General features: G+C 41.8%; 1 protein-coding gene across 3 annotated transcripts in view; it reads left to right on the forward strand.

The window, feature by feature from the left end:
- Nucleotides 1-21618, forward strand: part of PRKACB (protein kinase cAMP-activated catalytic subunit beta) — a 298573-nt gene that overhangs the window by 133457 nt on the left and 143498 nt on the right. The window lies entirely within an intron of this gene.

Genomic DNA, 21618 nt, shown 5'->3' on the forward strand with positions numbered 1-21618 from the left:
TTCATTGGGAAGTTTGAAATAAACAGGAATTGTCAGAATTCATCAAGAATTTTATTATCCCGACAAATCTATTAGTATGAATAAAATATGACAGTTTATTTTATAATTTGATCACAAGTGATACTGAGGTCATTACTGCTAATGACTTAGATTTCCTCCATCAGCTTGACAAATAAAATGGTGAATAGAACAACTGTATAGCTCTGAGATGCTTCGTACTGTTGAGCTGTATTGTCCCAGGCAAGCATTGTTTTTGGTGACTTTTTAAATTTCTTTATGGGGGAGAGAGGAAATCCTGTTAGTCTTTTATAAGATTTACTTAGCAACTTCAGAGTACTGGAAAAGATCTCATGAACAGATAAGCCAAGTTGAATTAGTTTTCATATGCAGAACAGTACTTAACGTTGTCAGCTGTCAGTCATAGATCTGAGTTTTACAGTACAGATTTCTTATGTTTATATGCTAACGTAATAGACTTTATCTCGCCTTCATAGCTTTTTGGCAGTGTTATTTTCAGTTTTTATATGTTGCTGTACTAGGGTGCCTCATAGTGTAGCAAAAAATACATGATTAAAACAATGCAGAGTTAAATGATTAATGAACAAAGCACACAATGTGTTATTTTTTCATACCTTTAAGGATTTTATTTCTCTCTACCACATTTGCCTCATATCATTTCTTTTCTATGACATCATCTTAATAGTCCCATATTAGCCCATTGGTATGTTTTATACCCTGGGTTACAGTCAGGATTCATGCTGTGTTCACCTCACAGCCTGGCTCCTGTTTCTGTGCTTTTGTTCATGGTTATATAGATCCCTGAACTTTTCATTTGCTTCACGGTAGCATCCTGCTTAACCATCTTTTTCTTTTAAGTACTTATTTTCTCATATTGTTACTACCTGAAGTTCAAGATACTTCTATTTTTTCTCCCCTTTCATCATGCTATGTTCCCTCCCAAGGCTTGCTGAACCCTCACCAATCTTGAAGACTGTGAGAAACCCTCCTTTGAGGCCCAAGACACTTCCTCTAACAGTTTTCAGATCCAGATTGAAAACCAGTTTTTTTCAACCTTGCTTATTCTGATATCAAAATTTTCAGTTGTTCACTACATTTTGTAACAGAAAAACCAGGTGGCACTCAAAGCTATCAAGCAGCAGGTTTTAAAACACAGCAAAATAGATCTTCACATAAATGTAATTATGACTTGTAGAACTAATTGTATAGGAGACAAATAGTATAAGAGGGTTCAACAATGGATTGCACAAATTTAAGAAAAATAATCCATAGGCTATTTAACAGGGATATCACCCTGGGCTCCATGCATCCCTAAACCATGATTGCTGGAACCTAGAAGAGTTTGACAGCAGACAGCCTCTCTCTAGCTATATTGCTTATACACATGTGGTGTGCTAGTATCAGTGCTTTCTTTTGTAGGAAAAAAGGTACCGGTACTCATATAGTGCCAACCTTAAGGGTGGGGTCACTATATATGACTGTGCCCCTATAGTAGCCAGACCCCCACAGTACCACACCCATTTTACCAGCCATGGATCATATAAAAAGGCATCACTGAAAATAGTACACCAGTCCCTAGGTCCAACAAAAGAACCCCTAAGAGTGACCATAAACTAATAAAAATATGCAGACAAAAATCCAGCTGAAACTCCCTAAAAAAACAGACTCTGCCATGCAGGGCAACATCAGAAAAACAAAAATATTTTCCCTTTGTACTGCTATAAAGATAGCAGATGTAAATGTCAGAAACTGACATATTCTATTCACTACGTTACAAATTAACAACAACAAATAAAAAATTAAGACAGCTACCACACTACTTTATCTTAAAATAAAATTCTTTTTTCTACCTTTGTTGTCTGAGCATTTTATTTTTTCCATTCGTTTTGGTCCCAGTGCCTCTGTTCTGCTTTCCTGTTTTTTCCTGTGTTTGCAGGGTCTTTGTCCATATGAAATTTCTTCTCTGTGTCCACCATCTATCTTCCCTCTGCATCCCTATTTCTCCTGTCCAGCATTTCCCTTCTGTGTCTTCAGTGTCACCATGCCACCTCTTTTCTAGTATCATCCTCCTGTGTTCCTATCGCCCCCTTTTCTAGTATCGCCTCTCTGGGTGCCTGTCTCCTCTATGTCCTTATTTCACCTCTTTTCCAGCATCTTCAGCTGTGTCCCTGTCCTGCCCCCATGTTTACCATCTATCCTCCCAGTGTCCTTATCTCCCTCCCCTTTTTCAGCATTGCTCTTCTGTGTCCTTATCTCTACCCCCCCCCCCCCTTTTCAGTGTTGCTCCTCTGTGTGTCTATCTCCCTCCCCTTTTTCAGCATTGCTCTTCTGTGTCCTTATCTCTACCCCCCCCCCTTTTCAGTGTTGCTCCTCTGTGTGTCTATCTCACCTCCCCTTTTTCAGTGTTTCCCTCCTCCGTGTGCCTACCTCACCTCCCCTTTTTCAGTGTTTCCCTCCTCCGTGTGCCTACCTACCCCCTTTCAGCAATGCCCCATGTCCCTATCACCCCTTCCCCTTTTCAGCATTTCCCCTCTGTATGTGCCAATCTACCTCTCTTTCAGCATTAACCCCTCTGTATCCCTATCTCCCCTCTCATTTTTCAGTATTGCTCCTCTGTACCTATCTATCCCCCTACAGCATGCTTCTCCGTGTCCCTATCTACCCCCTTTTCAACATTGCCCTCCGTGTCCCTATCTACCCCATTTTCGACATTGCTCTCCGTGTCCCTATCTACCCCCTTTCAGCATTGCCCCCTCTGTGTCCCTCTCTCCCCCTCTTTCAACATGGCCCCTTCTGTGTCCCTCTCTCCCCCTCTTTCAACATGGCGCCTCTGCATCTTTATAGTTCCTGCTTTCCCCTTTTGTTTATCCCATGTTGAGCTTATCCCCTCTCTTCCCTTGTTCCCACACCCTGTAACCAGCATCTTTCCAATCCACCCCCCCCCCCCCCGGTATGGATTCTTTCCCTCCTCTGTGCTGTGCCTTCATCCTGGTATGGCATCTTTCTCTCCTCTATGAATGCCCCCCAAGTATGGCGTCTTTCCTTCCTATGTGACCCCCCCCCCCCAAAGTATGGCATCTTTCCCTACTCTGTGCCCCCCCCCCCCCCAGTATGGCATCTACCTCTACTCTGGTCCCTCTCTATGCCTTTCTTCCTCCCGGTTACCGGTGAGTCCTGCATCTGGCCTGCCCCCTTTCTGTCGTTCCCCTCTTCCCTGTGACCCTCCTTACTTTTCTATAGCGACTCAGTCTGGAATTGTATAGGTTACTGCAACTCTCTCTTATTTTGGATTATCTCAAGTTCCTACTCAAATTAATTGTCAGTAGATTTGATCATATCACCCCTGCACTCAAAAAAAAAACCCAACTGGCTTCAAATTTCCTTTAGGATATGTTTTAAAATCCTAGTTCTTATGCTCTATACATATACTCTTATCTACCTTTCTGATTTACTTATTCCCTAATATTCACCTCAACCTAATCCTCCATTGCCTCAGATATAAAATTAGATTGTGAGCTCTCCTGGGACAGAGAAATATCCAGTGTACCTGAATGTAACTCGCCTTGAGCTACTACTGAAAAAGGTGTGAGCAAAATCTAAATAAATAAATAAACCTACACACTTCCAATATCATTTTGGATACAAGCAGGCATACTGCCTCCATTTTGTGGACCTCTAGAGTGTAACTCACTCCTTCCTCATTTAAGAGTTGAACCAAATCGCCTTAACTTTAAGGTTGCCTTAAAGAATTACTTTAGTCTCTATGGCCTTTGAGATGGTTGAGGTTCTGACTCCAGGGAATTGGGAAAACACTAGAACTGTTTGGGTTTTTTTTTTCCTTCTGATCATTGTATTTCCTTTTTCTCTTTATAGTATTTATTTATTTATTTATTTATTTTTTATTATAAATTGCTTTGTTGTGTTCTTTATATAGAAAGGCAGTATATCAAAATTCTAAAGAAACTAAACTAAAGGAACTATTAGAAAGATGAGGAGAAAAGGATGGACAAACAAAATAAGGAAGCAAGGGCAGCTGATAAAGCTAAGACGACAGAAATAGATGAGCAGTAAATAGCGCACATATGTGCACGTTTAAATAAGTGGTACAGAACGCTTTCTGTAGAATGAGGTGACTTAAACCTAGATTTGGAAAGATCAACAGCATCAGTGGATACAAAGTCCAAAGTCTGGCAATATAACACATCAAAAGTTTTATAAAAGAAGTGTAAATAAAAATAGGCTGACGAAAACAGAATTTAGGTCTGGTGAAAGATTCTTTCAAATAGGAAAGAACAAATCCAAATGAAAAGTTAGGAAAGGTATTAGAAAAGGAAGAATTAAGAAAAATGGAATAAAGGAAGAACTCTATACTTTTAATAAGAATAAATAGGAGACATACAATCCAAACAAGAAAGTAAACTTGGTGTAATGGATAGAAGAAACATCTTGTAGATAAAATGGTATGTAGTTTACATTATTATAAATGAAAGTAAATACTCTCTTCCCCCCCCCCCCCCCCCACCAGGGGGAGGTGGCAAGATTCTCCGGGCCTGGTAGAGAGAGAATTTTATCCAGAGCTGTAGGTTTGGCATTGCATGACTAAAAGGGAAAGGAGGGATAGTTGGCTTCAAATGATGATGAGAGTTAGTGCAAAGAACTTGGTAGAAGATGAGAGAACATTAAGAACTAAAAAGCATATTATTCCAGCTGTGGAGAATGTAAAAAAGGATGAGTGTTAGGTGAAGAAGAATGAGTAACATACTAAAAAAACTAAATAGTGGGCTAGAATTTCTTTTACATTGTCTGGCATTCCCTTCAGAAGTTGTTGATTCATAAAAGGGGCCTTTTACTAAGGTGCACTCATGGATTTAGCATGTACTTATGATTAGTGTGTTCTAAATGATAAGATACCCATTATATTTCTGTGGGCATCTTATCATTTAGCATGCGCTCATTGTTAGTGCACCTTAGTAAAAAGGCCCCAATATTAGGTAAATAAATATAGTTGAATGACTGGAAAAAGGTCTGGGTGATGAATCAAGAGATACAGAATAAGTGTTTGCACACTGACCAGTTTTTTGTTTGGGAGAATTAATATTTTTCCTTTTTTTAATTTTATTTTTCCTTAGCATGTATTATTTGCAAATAAAGCATGCTAAAAAACAAAATGCCTTTTTTTTAAATATATTGTTTCAAAACAAAATAAAATAAGCCTGTTTCTTCATGTTTTTAATTTCAAAACAAATGCACAACCCTACCCAGAACAAGTGTTGACCATCTATCTGAATAGGTGAGTTTGGGAGTAATGAAAAGGAAAAGGGTACTTTTAAAACTGAATAAAATGGGCTAAATGAGAGGAATTGAGATGGATATTATCAAACATATAAACGGCAAGTGACCGACTCACCTGCAAATGTGCAGAAGAGTCGGAACGCTGAGAGTGTAGAAGTCCAAGCCCCGCCTCCACCAGCAGTACAGCCCAATAGGGAGGAGGGCTTGGACACGGGCGTGGAAATCGGAGGAGGAGGGAGCAGGGAGGGAAGGAGGGGGCGGAACTGAGGGAAACAGATTTAGGGGGAGGGCAGGGGAGAGAGCAGGGTTGGTGGAAGGGGGGGGGGGCATAGGAAAACAAAAAACTAGCCTGTTGTTACGGGCTTAACGGCTAGTAGTAACATATGGTATGATAATGGTTAGGAACCTGTAACATTTGATAGAGAAGTAAGATAAATGGTGAAAAAAACAGAACTGGGAAGAAAATTGTCACTATACCGCATTAGTATCATATGCTGTGGTTGTGGGTGCTGTGTAACTGTGAAGGAGGGGGAGGAGGATACTTTAAAGTTGAATCGTGTGAGTAAGATATTGTTAATAGCATTATTGGATTGTTGGTTATTAATCATGAATTGGTAATGAATGTGACTGTTGTGCAGACTGGATGTATTGTGCAGGTCTTTATCTGCTATTATGATACTATATATAACCAGTAAAATTATAATTATGGCTGTATAGGAGTAGTGTGGTATGCCACAGTGTTTGAATAGGTTTCTGTTTCTCAGAAATCCTGTTAACTTCTTGTTTTCTGTCTAGATCCTGTGATTGATGCATTTAAATTGTATTGTGCTGGTCTAGTTATTGTAATTTATCCCAGACATTATTAATTTAGCAGAACTATAACATTTCTTCTCTTCCTAAACCTGAATTAGCCACCTGACTGAAGGCCAAACATAGTTTAGGGCCGTACAGGTCTTTATCTGCCATCATTTGCTATGTTACTATGTAAATACACTTGACATCTTATTTGCTGTATTCAGATGGAGCTATGCTCTTACACAAATTCTCACAAGACCGCCTTTTATGATTGTGTTGACCAAGGTATTTATTTATTGATTTTGGGTGGATTTTTATTACAACGACATTCTGTCTTCTTTGTATTTCATACCTCTACTCACCAGTTTATGAATTTGGTATGAGTAAACCTTTTTGGTTTGATGTACCAAAATAGAAGAAAAATGTATTTTTTAAATTGTTAAAAAAGGAAATAAAAAGTATTGACTGGTATGTGTGTTTGAGTGTGTGCATGCATGGCTGAGAGGTGAAGTTTTCCATGATGTGCTACAGAATGATACATCCAACTTATTTACTTCCCCATATACATAGTAACATAGTAGATGACGGCAGAAAAATACCTGCATGGTCCATCCAGTCTGCCCAACAAGATAAAACTCATATGTGCTACTTTTTGTGTATAACTTACCTTGATTTGTATCTGCCATTTTCAGGGCACAGACCGTAGAAGTCTGCCCCGCCTCCCACCAACGGCTCTGCCACCCAATCTCGGCTAAGCTTCTGAGGATCCATTCTTTCTGAACAGGATTCTTTTATGTTTATCCCACGCATGTTTGAATTCCGTTACCGTTTTCATCTCCTTCACCTCCCGCAGGAGGGCATTCCAAGTATCTACCACTCTCTCTCCGTGAAAAAATACTTCCTGACATTTTTCTTATATATCTGCAGTTACATGACTTTAGAGTTTATTTCACACTTGATATACCGCCTTCCTGTAGATACAGTCAAAGCGGTTTACATATACTGTTTTTTGCAAGTATTTTTCTGTCCCTAATGGGGTTTCCAGTCCCAGTGAGGCTAAAGCAAAAGAGATTTGCAAGGCTAATTTCCAAACTTGAATGCCCATAAGGGCACAAAGGAGTCCTTTTACTAAGCTGTGGGATAAAGGGCCCTGCGCTAGTGGTGGTGGGGGGGGGGGGGCCCTTTTTCCCCATGCACCAGGGCCCTTTTTCCCCACAGCTGGAAAAAGCCCCTAGATGCACATGGCCATGCAGCGGGGAGCCCTTAGTGCCACCCATTGAGGTGGTGATAAGGGCTCACATGCTAACTGGGCAGTGCGCGATGATGCCTGATTACCGCCATTCAAGCCATTTCTGGGGTTCTTCTTTTTCCTCCGGAAATGGCACGCGGTCGGGGTGGGACAACCTTATAATGGTGTTAGGCCCTGAGCTGTTGGACCAGTTCAAGCAACACTGTTGTTTTGTGATCATTGTGAGTGAATCCTTGACTGGGGAGTACTGAAGCATTTGAGAAAAAAAGAAATATTGATAGGTCTTGGATAAACCTATGAAAACCAGTGCAGAAAATGTTATGTCATCAGGTGTGCACCATTGCTGTCCATTATGATAATATGAGAGGAAATCCATAAACAAGGTGAATTTTAACTGTTTTGGTGCTATGCAAGCTTCACATTATTTGTTAATGTATCCCTCTTATGTGTTCAACATAAAAACAAAATGTAAACATTATGACAGCAATTTTCAAAGCGATTTACAAAATCCTAATAATTAATAAATGTTTAACTGTGTTACAAAGAGGTTTCCACGGAGTACAAAATTTGGAGGCACTTTTAGTGGCATGCTTTTTTCTAATTTTCAGGGAGACATTAGCACTTGGCTTCTATATAAGGCACGGCGAGTAGCATGCGTTAAATTGGACATGAGCATTAATTGAGTAACGAATCGATCAGTGATAATTGGTTTATTATCACTAATTGGCAATAATTGGAATTTACATACACTTATTTTTAGTCATATTCTAAAAAGAGGTGCCTGTAACTTCTAACTGAAAAGGGGTCATGACCATGGGAAGAGTGTGGGCGTATTGGGGGGTATTGGGGGATGTTAAGTTTACGCACGTTGTTAAAGAATTTGAGGGAATTTAGGCGCAGGTGTTTACACCAGTTTTTCAGTAGCATAAATGGCCGCACCTAAATATAGGTGCATTCCTTGGCCCCTTGCACTATCCTAAACAAAGCACCTAACTTAAGGCACGTTATATAGAATAGTTCTAAGCACTTTTTTCAGACATATTTAGATTTTAGATGCCATTTACAGCTTCTGGCCTTAACTGTGTACGTTATCTTTGAAAATTAGCTCCAGAGCTTGCTTGTTAAAAGTGCCCATGTACTTTGCAACTATGCAGGCTACTTCAAATCTCCCCAAATAGTATGCCGTTTGGCCTGTCATTATATTAGGTGTAAGATTTGGGTCACTGTTTCAAATTCATCTGAGGTCTATACTGTACAATATTTATAGTCCTATACTGACTTGTAAGATAAATAAACAACTGCACACACTGCTAAAACTGCAGACCACAGGGAATAGGGTTATCGGGAATCCTGCAGGGATGGGCACAGGTTCTGCGGTGTTCCTGTAGAAGTGCAGGCAAGCCTTTCCTTCCCCCTCCAAGCTTCAGGGTGCCCTCCCTGAATGACCCTCAATGCACCCTGGTGGTCAACTGGCCTCTTGGGGGCAGGAAAGATCTGCACTCTTTCTTGCCCCCTGCTGCTGATCCGCTCGCTGCCGCCGCTTCATCAGCATAGCCGCTGAGACTTCAAGCGGCAGCCTTCTGAGACTTTTACGGAAGTCTTGTGAAGCCATTGCTTGAAATCTCGGTAGCCATTTTAAAGAAGCTGTGGCAGCGAGCGGGAAAAAGGTGGGATCATTCTTGCCCCCAAGAGACTACTAGACCACAAGTGTGCATTGAGGTATGTTCGGGGAGGGCACCCTGACTTAGTCCTGGAGGAGGGAGGGGAGATAGCATCATGGGTGTATGGTGGGTGGGGGCTGTAAAAAGGGTAAATGGAGTGTGGGCACGTGGAGGGGGGGGTTGAAAAAAGATTGGTAAGGGGGAAATACATGGAGGGGGAAGGGAAAAGGGGGAAATAAAGCATAGGATTAAAGCAGAACATATATCTGGAACCTTAGAGCTTGTCCTATCTGTCTCCAAATATCAGCCTTGAAAGAAGAGATCAACAAACTCAAGAAGGAATTAACTACAATTAAAGAAGCATCCAGGATTACTCATTTCCCAGCTAACTTACCACCACCACTGCCTCAAAGAATGAAACATCAGAGGAGTAGATGGGTCACAGTAGGCTCTGATAGACTAAGATCTGTGACACAGAAACACTCGCCCTTCCAAGCTTTGCCCCTGTCAAATTCTTTTGCAGCGTTGCATCATTATCATAGTGAAAAAAGAAGTACTGTGGTAGAACCAGAGGCAATGAAACTAGCACAACCCCAGAAACATCCCCCAACTAATGACAGAATTGTGAAAAGCAGAAAGTTATTACTGCTCGGAGACTCCATTATCAGAGGCATTAACTTAGGAGCACAGTTCAGGGGTTCCAACATAGTGAAATGTCTTCCAGGATCTTCAGCTGCAAGATGTACAGACCAAATACTGAAAGTGATCCAAGAAGAGAGCGAGGCTTCTAACGCTGATGTAATTCACCTGGGGTCAAATGACCTGGCCAACAATAGCAAGTTTACAGCACAGAGATCGTTCCAGAAGTTTGGGGAGGGACTGAAATCTTTGGTTCAGACTGTGGCTTTTTCTGAAGTAATTCCTACGTTGGGGAGGGGAGAGGAAAGACTATGCAAAACAGAGGAATTCAATAAGTGGCTTGAGTCTTGGTGTAAAGAAGAAGGTTTTAGATACATAGGAGACTGGGGTAATATGTGGGAAAATAACAGGCTGTACTGTAATGATGGGCTACATCTTTCTGTGATGGGAAAAAGGATCCTTGGGGAGAAATTCAGACAGTATATTTCTAGACATTTAAACTAGAGGGTGGGGGTGACACAAGGAAACAGGGGATTTCGGAAAGTCACCCCCAGAATAAACATGATGGCAGAGGGAAAGGTCATATAAATATAAAAAACCACCCAAACTCACTAAGCACATGGAAAGCTATGTGCACAAATGCTCGTAGTCTAAGTAAAAAGGTTCAAGAGTTGCAAGCCTTGATGTTTGAAGAAAACTTGGATATTGTTGCTATTAAGGAGACGTGTTTCAACGATTCTCATGAATGGGATGTGACCATACCGGGATATAATCTTTTTAGGAAGGATAGAGAGGGCCGAAGAGGTGGAGGAGTGGCTCTGTACGTGAGAGAGAATATCAGAGCATCTGAAATGCGGGGAACCTGGGGAAAAAAAGAAGCTTTATGGATCGTCCTGGAAAGAGAAGACGGAACCTGTATCCACATGGGAGTTATGTATAGACCTCCTGCGCAAATGGAGAAGTTAGACAAGGATCTGATAGAAGATATACAAAATATTGGTATGAAAGGGGAGGTGCTACTGTTGGGAGATTTCAATTTGTCTGACATGGATTGGAACGTCCCGTCTGCAGAATCGGAAAGAAGTAGGGAGATTGTGGATGCCTGTCAAAGTGCCTTGCTCAGACAAATGATGACAGAACCCACGAGGGAAGGGTCGATGATGGATCTAGTGCTCACAAATGAAGGTAGTGTTTCTGATATCCGGGTGGTTGCCCGTCTATGTAATAGTGATCATCACACCATATAGTTTGATATAAGGACAAAGGTGGAGTACGGACGCACAAAACTCAAAGTACTGGATTTCAGACGTACTGATTTTGATAAAATGGGGGAATACCTGAAGAAGGAGCTATTGGCGTGGGAAGGCGTAGGAGAAGTGGAAAAACAGTTGTCCAAGCTAAAGGCTGCTATAAATATGGCAACTGATCTTTTTGTGAGGAAAGTAAACAAAAACAAGAGAAGCAGGAAGCCTATATGGTTCCCCAAACAAGTAGCTGAAAAAATAAGAGCAAAAGAGGCTATGTTCAAGAAATACAAAAGAACGCAATGAGAGGATCATGGAAAAGATTATCGGATTAAAAGTAAAAGAAGCGAAGAGGGAAATACAGCTAGCGAAAGCGCGAGCAGAAGAAAAAATGGCAAAAAATGTAAAGAGAGGTGACAAGACTTTTTTCAGATATATTGGAGAAAGGAGAAGAGATAGGAATGGAATTGCGAGACTGAAAGATAATGAGAAAGGCCATGTGGAGAGTGATGAAGATAAAGCAAACGTGCTAAACAATTATTTCTCTTCGGAAAAAGGAAACCGATATAGTTCTCCGAGCAAGTGGCTGAGAAAATAAAGGCTAAAGAGTTGGCGTTCCAGAAATACACAAAAACTCATGAAAAGGAACACGAGGAGGAATACAGGATGAAACTGAAAGAAGCCAAGAGAGAGATACGTCTGGCAAAAGCGGAAGAACAAATGGCTAGAAATGTAAGGAGGGGTGACAAAAATTTCTTCAGGTATATAAGTGAAAGGAGAATGACTAAAAAGGGAATTGTGAGACTAAAAGATACTGCGAACCGCTATGTGGATGATGATGAAGAAAAAACAAATTTGCTAAATAGATACTTTTGTTCTGTTTTCACAGAAGAAAATCCTGGAGAAGGACCGCGATGGACTGGAAAAAGTACAAATGAGATTGAAGTGGATAGAGCACCGTTCACGGAAGAGTGTGTGTATGAACAGCTTGAAAAGCTAAAGGTGGACAAAGCCATGGGACCGGATGGGATCCACCCCAGGATATTGAGGGAGCTCAGAGAGGTTCTGGCGGGTCCTCTTAAAGATTTGTTTAATATATCCTTGCAGACGGGAGAGGTTCCGAGGGATTGGAGAACGGCGGAGGTGGTCTCTCTTCATAAGAGTGGTGATAGGGAAGAAGCTGGAAACTACAGGCCGGTAAGCCTCACTTCGATTATTGGAAAAGTAATGGAAGCGATGCTGAAGGAAAGGATAGTGAATTTCCTGGAAGCCAATAAGTTGCAAGATCCGAAACAACATGGTTTTACCAGAGGGAAATCGTGCCAAACGAATCTCATTGAGTTCTTTGATTGGGTGACAGGAGAATTGAATCAGGGACGAGCTATGGACGTAATCTACTTAGATTTCAGCAAAGCTTTTGACACGGTTCCCCACTGGGCTCTTAAATAAACTGGATGGGCTGAAGATAGGACCCGAAGTGGTGAACTGGATTAGGAACTGGTTGACGGACAGAAGCCGGAGGGTGGTGGTGAATGGCATTCACTCGGAGGAGGGAAAGGTGAGTAGTGGTGTGCCTCAAGGATCGGTGCTGGGGCCGATTCTGTTCAATATATTTGTGAGTGACATTGCCGAAGGGTTAGAAGGTAAAGTTTGCCTATTTGCGGATGATACTAAGATCTGTAACAGAGTGGACACCCGGGAGGGAGTGGAAAACATGAAAAAGGATCTGAGGAAGCTAGAAGAATGGTCTAAGGTTTGGCAATTAAAATTCAATACGAAGAAATGCAAAGTGATGCACTTATTTATTTATTGCATTTGTATCCCACATTTTCCCACCTATTTGCGGGTTCAGTGTGGCTTACAATACATTGTGATTGATGGAAGTACAATTTGTTACAATACGATTATGGGTTACATTGTGAGGGTTTAGGGTAGACAGTCAATTCATAATATCATTTGGGGATATAACAATAGAATGTAGCAATGGGGAATGATAGGACGATAGAACAATAGCCAAAGAACGTTAGGGTGTCACAGTTTTATCTGTGGGTAAATTATTGAGTGTGGTGAAAGTATGGGAAGAGAAATTTAGGAGAAGTGTATTGGTGCATTTCTATTGATGTGTATGGACTTCATGTGTTTTGAGCCTTGCCGTAGATTTTCTCAAAGAGATGAGTTTTCAATAGTTTGCGGAAGTTGGTTAGTTCGTAGATCGTTTTCAGGTTGCGTGGTAATGTATTCCAGAATTGCATGCTTATATAAGAGAAGGTTGAGGCGTGCATTACTTTGTATTTTATGCCTTTGCACTTAGGGAAGTGGAGATTGAAGAAAGTTCGGGATGATCTTTTAGCATTTCTGGGTGGCAGGTCTATTAACTCAAACATGTATGCAGGGGCTTCACCATGTATGATTTTGTGCACTAAGGTGCATACTTTAAAGGTGATACGTTCCTTGAGTGGGAGCCAGTGTAATTTCTCACGCAAAGGTTTTGCACTTTTGTATTTTGAAATCCTTGGGAGACGTATGTGTTAGGCGAGGAGAATCTGATAGGTACGGACGGGGAGAGGGATCTTGGGGTGATAGTATCTGAGGATCTGAAGGCGACGAAACAGTGTGACAAGGCGGTGGCCTTAGCTAGAAGGTTGTTAAGCTGTATGTGACCAGCAGAAGAAAGGGGGTGTTGATGCCCCTGTATAAGTCGTTGGTGAGGCCCCACCTAGAGTATTGTGTTCAGTTTTGGAGGCCGTACTTTGCAAAGGATGTAAAAAGAATTGAAGCGGTGCAAAGAAAAGCTACGAGAATGGTAAGGGATTTGCGTTACAAGATGTATGAGGAGAGACTTGATGACCTGAACATGTATACTCTGGAAGAAAGAAGAAACAGGGGTGATATGATTCAGACGTTCAAATATTTGAAAAGTATTAATCCGCAAACGAACCTTTTCCGGAGGTGCGAAGGTGGTAGAACGAGAGGACATGAAATGAGATTGAAGGGGGGCAGACTCAAGAAAAATGTCAGGAAGTATTTTTTCACGGAGAGAGTAGTGGATGCTTGGAATGCCCTCCCGCAGAAGGTGGTGGAAATGAAAACGGTAACAGAATTCAAACACGCGTGGGATAAACATAAAGGAATCCTGTTCAGAAGGAATGGATCCTAAGGAGCTTAGCCGAGATTGGGTGGCAGAGCCAGAGGCGGGGATAGTGCTGGGCAGACTTATAAGGTCTGTGCCAGAGCCGGTGGTGGGAGGCGGGGCTGGTGGTTGGGAGGCGGGGATAGTGCTGGGCAGACTTACACAGTCTGTGCCCTGAAAAGGACAGGTACAAATCAAGGTAAGGTATACACAAAAAGTAGCACATATGAGTTTATCTTGTTGGGCAGACTGGATGGACCATGCAGGTCTTTTTCTGCCGTCATTTACTATGTTACTATGTTACTATATATGATACAGATATTCAGATATTTGAAAGCTATTAATCAGCAAACGAACCTTTTCCGGAGATGGGAAGGCGGTAGAACTAGAGGACATGAATTGAGGTTGAAGGGGGGCAGACTCAGGACTAATGTCAGGAAGTATTTTTTTCACGGAGAGGGTGGTGGATATGTGGAATGCCCTCCCGTGGGAGATGGTGGAGATGAAAACAGTAATGGATTTCAAACATACGTGGGATAAACACAAAGGAATCCTGTTTAGAAGGAATGGTTCCGTGGAATCTTAGCGGAGATTGGGTGGCGACGCCGGTAATTGGAAACAAAATGGGAGCCAGGCAGACTTCTACAGTCTACGCCTTGATCGTGACTGAATAGATAAGGGATGGGCTGGAGCGTAAATTTAAGGGATTTCCACTACCAATGTTAAGATTCAGAATGTTCAAGGAGAAACCTTTCTGTGAAGGGTCAAAATAAATAGATTGAGGCCCCAAATTTGCTTTTAATTGAATTCATAATTGGTGTTAACTCTTGCCCTCAGCAAACTTTTTCTTTTTGAGTTTTTCACTAAGTACAATCTTATCTATAAATGTAAAGACATTTTCAGAAATAGTAAATTATTTAAATGCATCTTGTACATTTACTGTCGAGTTTGCTTTACAACCCTGAAGGCAGTATTCAGCAGGTGAGTATCTGGGTTGATGATCAATATCTTATTTCGTTATCTGTCACCAGATATTCATTGAGATAACCATAGAAGTCTGGCTGTTTGAATGTTGCTATGCTATTTAGTTTTAATTGTCTGCTAAGTTCCGTTAAGACTCTAAACAGATTACAGAGAAAGAAATCCTGCATTCCAGGAGAATTAAATTAGTATGCTTTGAGGCTCTTTTTCAAACCACTTAGACTTACAAAGTTCCATAGGTTTTTATGTAACTTTGTAAGTCTAATTGCTTTGAAAATGCCTCTGTTTGTGTTATTAGCAATCACATCATATCTAAAAATAAGTACTTTTTAAAGATTTCTGGAATAATAAATATGCCTGAATTTTTTGAATCCTTAAAGGCAAACTATTCCACTTTCACAGGTTGATACAAAAAAGTGGATTCCAAATATGATTTTTTTTCTGTATCTGCTTAATTGAAGGATAATTAAGTTGTAAACAACAATCTTTCTGAGCTATGCATAATAATGATAAGTACATAAGTACATAAGTAGTGCCATACTGGGAAAGACCAAAGGTCCATCTAGCCCAGCATCCTGTCACCGACAGTGGCCAATCCAGGTCAAGGGCACCTGGCACGCTCCCCAAACGTAAAAACATTCCAGACAAGTTATACCTAAAAATGCGGAATTTTTCCAAGTCCATTTAATAGCGGTCTATGGACTTGTCCTTTAGGAATCTATCTAACCCCTTTTTAAACTCCGTCAAGCTAACCGCCCGTACCACGTTCTCCGGCAACGAATTCCAGAGTCTAATTACACGTTGGGTGAAGAAAAATTTTCTCCGATTCGTTTTAAATTTACCACACTGTAGCTTCAACTCATGCCCTCTAGTCCTAGTATTTTTGGATAGCGTGAACAGTCGCTTCACATCCACCCGATCCATTCCACTCATTATTTTATACACTTCTATCATATCTCCCCTCAGCCGTCTCTTCTCCAAGCTGAAAAGCCCTAGCCTTCTCAGCCTCTCTTCATAGGAAAGTCGTCCCATCCCCACTATCATTTTCGTCGCCCTTCGCTGTACCTTTCCAATTCTACTATATCTTTTTTGAGATAAGGAGACCAGTACTGAACACAATACTCCAGGTGCGGTCGCACCATGGAGCGATACAACGGCATTATAACATCCGCACATCTGGACTCCATACCCTTCCTAATAACACCCAACATTCTATTCGCTTTCCTAGCCGCAGCAGCACACTGAGCAGAAGGTTTCAGCGTATCATCGACGACGACACCCAGATCCCTTTCTTGATCCGTAACTCCTAACGCGGAACCTTGCAAGACGTAGCTATAATTCGGGTTCCTCCTACCCACATGCATCACTTTGCACTTGTCAACATTGAACTTCATCTGCCACTTGCACGCCCATTCTCCCAGTCTCGCAAGGTCCTCCTGTAATCGTTCACATTCCTCCTGCGACTTGACGACCCTGAATAATTTTGTGTCATCGGCGAATTTAATTACCTCACTAGTTATTCCCATCTCTAGGTCATTTATAAATACATTAAAAAGCAACGGACCCAGCACAGACCCCTGCGGGACCCCACTAACTACCCTCCTCCACTGAGAATACTGGCCACGCAATCCTACTCTCTGCTTCCTATCTTTCAACCAGTTCTTAATCCATAATAATACCCTACCTCCGATTCCATGACTCTGCAATTTCTTCAGGAGTCTTTCGTGCGGCACTTTGTCAAACGCCTTCTGAAAATCCAGATATACAATATCAACCGGCTCCCCATTGTCCACATGTTTGCTTACCCCCTCAAAAAAATGCATTAGATTGGTGAGGCAAGACTTCCCTTCACTAAATCCGTGCTGACTTTGTCTCATCAGTCCATGTTTTTGTATATGCTCTGCAATTCAAAATAATAAACTAGTCGTTTAGAGTTATCCCCATACATTACATTATATTACATGTTACTTATATCCCACACATACCATCAAACTTCAGTGTGGCTCACAATAAGAAAACCTGGAACATCTCCAGGAATTAATGAAAAACCATGTAATGAAAGAGATTTGCATATAACGGAGACAGTGTATGCAAATCAAGTTCAAGCACATTCATTGTGGATATCCTGAAAACCTGGCAAAGGGTACTCCAAGACTGGACTTGGGAAACATAGTGATAGGGTCAGAAGAATGGGACTGTTCAATATTGAATGGTGCTGGTTAAAGGTAAAGTTTTTGGTTATCTGACTATCCAGACTACTTATGCAGTTAGATACCCAAACAGTGCTAAACATTGGTCCTATCCAGTTACTGTTCTGGCATTTTTCTGATCCTTTCCATTGTTAGATGGAAAAATTTTAAATGGGCATCAACTTTGGCCAAAATTTAGCTGCTCTCAGGGGAAAGAAGACAGATTTTTAAAACGAGGAATTAATGCAGTTAAATGCGGTTAATTTCTGAAATTAGCCAAATTTATTTTGAATATCAAGCTCAAATAATTACTTCTTGTTAACCAAATGCCTATTCTAAGACTGATTCTTAGGGGGTTATTTTATAAGACTTACACCTATGTCAAATTTCCTAAGTGTCATATAAATTAAGAACCCAGAACTATCCCCACTGTTGCACAAATTTTCATCCACAGGTGTATACCTACTCCTAAGAAGGTGCATGTCCTCTGTGCCTGTACTCGAATACTTTTATAAAGTATGTACATACATCACAATTCTGTCAGAATCCTTTTCAGTGTGTAAAACATGTTTAGAGGTTCAAAATGCTTTGTAGAATTACCTCTATAAAGTTTAAAATTAGATATAACAACTTAGACACAGCTGAATGAAAAGGTTCCATAAGTGGTTGCAAATAACAGATATAAAGGCTATACAAATGTAGAGGGGTTAAGTTTTGTATACTATAGGGTCAGTAGAATGGGACTATGCAGTATCCTATATAATAATTCTCACCTCCAACAGGATGTGCCTGGAACCGTGCCTGCCAGAAGTGGTCTGCTAGGCAGGCACGCACTGACCTCAGTGACATCAGTGACAGACAATTTGGCAAAGCAAAACAATCTGAGTGCTGGCCATTAGGACACAGGGTTGATAGGAGAGTTTTAAAAGACTGAAGGAACCGAAAGTGTTAAATGGGGGGAGGGGGGAGTTCTGAACGACTGAAAGACATGAACATTTGGGAAAGGAAAACAATCTAAATGCTGGCCATTAGGACACAGGGTAGATAGGAGAGTTTTAAAAGACTGAAGGAAACGAAAGTGTTAAACTGGAGAAGGGGGGGGGGGGGGGAGTTGTGAATGACTGAAACACATGCAAATTTGGGACAGGAAAACAATCTCAATGATGGCCATTAGCACACATGGTACATATGAGAGTTTTAAAAGACTGAAGGAACCAAAAGTGTTCGGGGGGGCGGGGGGTGCAAGTTCTGAATGAATGAAAGAAATGAAAATTTACGAGAGGAACACAATCTGAATGCCGGGCATTTGTACACAGGGTACATAGGACACTTTTTTAAAAAAATGAAGGACGTGAAAGTATTACATCTTGGGGGAGGGGTGAGGAGGAAAGCGGTGGGGTATCCGGATACTGGGCGTTAGGGCCATGGGGGTACATAGACTTTTGAAAGCCTTAAGGAACCCAAAGTGTGGGAAGGAGGAGGAAAAGGAGGGGAGGGAACGGGGTGAGGGGCATTAGGAACAGGGGAGGGGGCCCTGTCATACACTCTCATTCTCACAAACACACTGTCACACACCCACACATTCACTCTGGCTCTCTCTCTCAAACATACACACTCCCAGGAAAACCTTGCTAGCGCCCGTTTCATTCGTTCCAGAAACGGGCCTTTTTACTAGTTTTTCATAACTTTGATGAAACTGCAAGTGCCTAAAGAGTATCTAAAGGTGGGGTATGTGATTTCTGGGATTAATTACTTGTTTTATTGATAAATGTTCCTCTTTTTTTTTAATGTAATTAGTCCATACCTGGGTCTGAAATTTGTCAAGATTATGCAGTTGCTATCCCTGTATCTTATGGTTTAAATAAGTCACATCCCCCACTTTTGGTATTTTTTCGCTCAGTGGGTCACATTTACAGTTTAGCCTAGCCTCAAGTTTTCCAAAGACTGTTATTAGTAGAATAGTACATTAAAGCCTAAAACAGTGGTTCCCAAACTTGGTTCTGGCGGCACCCCAACCAGTCAGGTTTTCAGGATACCCACAATGAATATGCTGTTCTCCTAGTGTGAAAAGTGTTAATTTTGCTAAAATTTTTAACTCGTTATTTTCTTTTATTGTTATTCCATTGTGGAATTACTTACCTGCTATAGTGCACCTTGAAATTGTTTATATTGTATTTAGGAAGAAATTGAAAACTTTTTTTATTTGATGGTTAAGTATCTTTATTACTGTAATGTGCTGAAATTATATGTCTTATGATATGTTCAGTTGACTTGTAAACCATGGGGATACAGAGGTATATAAACAATAACTTCATATTAATACTGATGTAATAGCCTCTATCATTTTGCCCAGCACTGATGTTGAGCTCTATCATTTTGCCCAGCACCGATGTTGATCTCACCAGTCTAGTTTCCCGGATTACCTAGAACCCCTTTTAAAAATTGGTATTAACATTGGCAGTATTACAAACATCAGGATGGTTTTAATGATAGGGTACAGACTACTAATATTAGATTAGCAATTTCATATTTATGTTCCTTCAGTACTCTTGTGTGTATACCATCTTATCCAGGGGATTTGCTGCTTTTTACCTTGTTGATTGGCTTATTACATCTTCCATAAGAACATAAGCGTTGCCATACTGGGACAAGACCGTAGGTCCATCAGCTTAGCATCCTGTTTCCGACAGTGGCCAATCCAGGTTACAAGTACCTGGCAAGATCCTAAAACAGCACAATACATTTTATGCTGCTTATCCTAGAAATAATACGGCTTTACTTTCTCCAATGATATTGTATAAACTACCAAAATATAAATAGGAGAGTATATCTCAGAACACTTGTAAATTGCAACTGAGGTGGAGTCTCATACCACTTGGCACGGTTAGTAAGAAGCTGCGATGAGAGACACAATAGCCAAATGGTGTGAGAACCCCCTTTGACGAAGCGTGGCGAAACAGGCACCTGTCGGGGCACACACACACACCAGTTTGGAATGCTGAGCACATCGGCTCTTTAAGCTAAGTGTCTTTGGAATATATTTTTATGCGACAAAGTGGACAGCACAGGTTGATAAATGAATTGCAATTGCAACAATGGGGTGGAGGTGGTTCGAGTCAATGATTAAAGGTTGATGCACGAGCATAGATTCACCATGGGAGTGATATGAGAAACCGTGCCAAGTGGTAAAAATGCTAAAACAAATTATCAAAATTATAAACATGAAAATAGAAGATCCAATAATCAAATCATTTTCAAAAGCTGCAATTAACTTCTTGAGAAAATAAGCATATATAAATATCTAGCAAATATTTTAGCAAATAAGTCAAATATTTGTCCACTCAGCTTTCATTTATAAGATCAGCTTATCAGCGACTTCTCAACAGGGGCCCCTGTTTCGCTGAATAGTAATTTCAGGGGAACTTGCACGTCCAGCTCACTGGCCGTTTTTGTTGGATATCATTCTTTTCTCCGAGGACAAGCAGGCTGCTTGTTCTCACGACTGGGTGACGTCCGCGGCAGCCCCCACCAACCGGAAAAAAGCTTCGCGGGACGGTCGGCACGCAGGGCACGCCCACCGCGCATGCGCGGCCGTCTTCCCGCCCGTGCGCGACCGCTCCCGCCAGTTCCTTTTTTTCCGCGACTGGAGAGAGTTGTGCTTTTGCCACTCTCTCTGTTTTCAGCCTCCGGATTTTTCGACCGCGTTTACGCGGATCGTTGCTTTGCTTCGGATTACCGTTCGGTTTTCCCTTTTCTTGTTTGTTAAAAAAAAAAAAAACCAAATCTGCGCGTGTGGAGCACGCGCTCCCCTTTTCCCTCGCTTCTAGCGGGGACGCCACGTTGCGGCCTAGTGGTCGCTCGGTCGTTTATTTTTTCGTGGTGTGATTTTAGCCACCATTGACGACTTTGACTTCGCCGACGCGATTTTTCCGTCGATGTCCTCGAAGGTCCCGAGTGGATTTAAAAAGTGTGGTCGCTGCGGCCGGCCGATCTCGCAGACCGACACCCACGCTTGGTGCCTCCAGTGCCTCGGGCCGGAGCACAATCTCAAGTCGTGTGCTTTGTGTCTCGGTCTCCGGAAACGGACTCAGGTTGCGAGGCAAGTTCTGCGGGACCGTCTTTTTGGAACTTGCGCCGGCCCCTCGACGTCGACCTCGACGGCATCGGTATCGAAGGCCGGTTCTTCGGTACCGGTATCGATGCCCGAGACATCGGCACCGATGGCAGCGACCCCAGGAGAACAGGTCCCGTCGGCCCGCCGGTGAGAGTGGGGTTGAGAGGCGCGCGGGCAGTCGGCCCCGGTCACTCCCTCAGCTCGTGAGCCACGGGACCGAACCCTGTCTGACCCGGTACCTCGAGACCGAGGGGGATCGACCTCCTCCTCCTCCATGCCCTCCGGCGCCGGTGACGTGCATCGAAA

The sequence above is a fragment of the Microcaecilia unicolor genome, chromosome 6 (assembly GCF_901765095.1).
Source record: "Microcaecilia unicolor chromosome 6, aMicUni1.1, whole genome shotgun sequence".
In the NCBI taxonomy this organism is placed as follows: domain Eukaryota; kingdom Metazoa; phylum Chordata; class Amphibia; order Gymnophiona; family Siphonopidae; genus Microcaecilia; species Microcaecilia unicolor.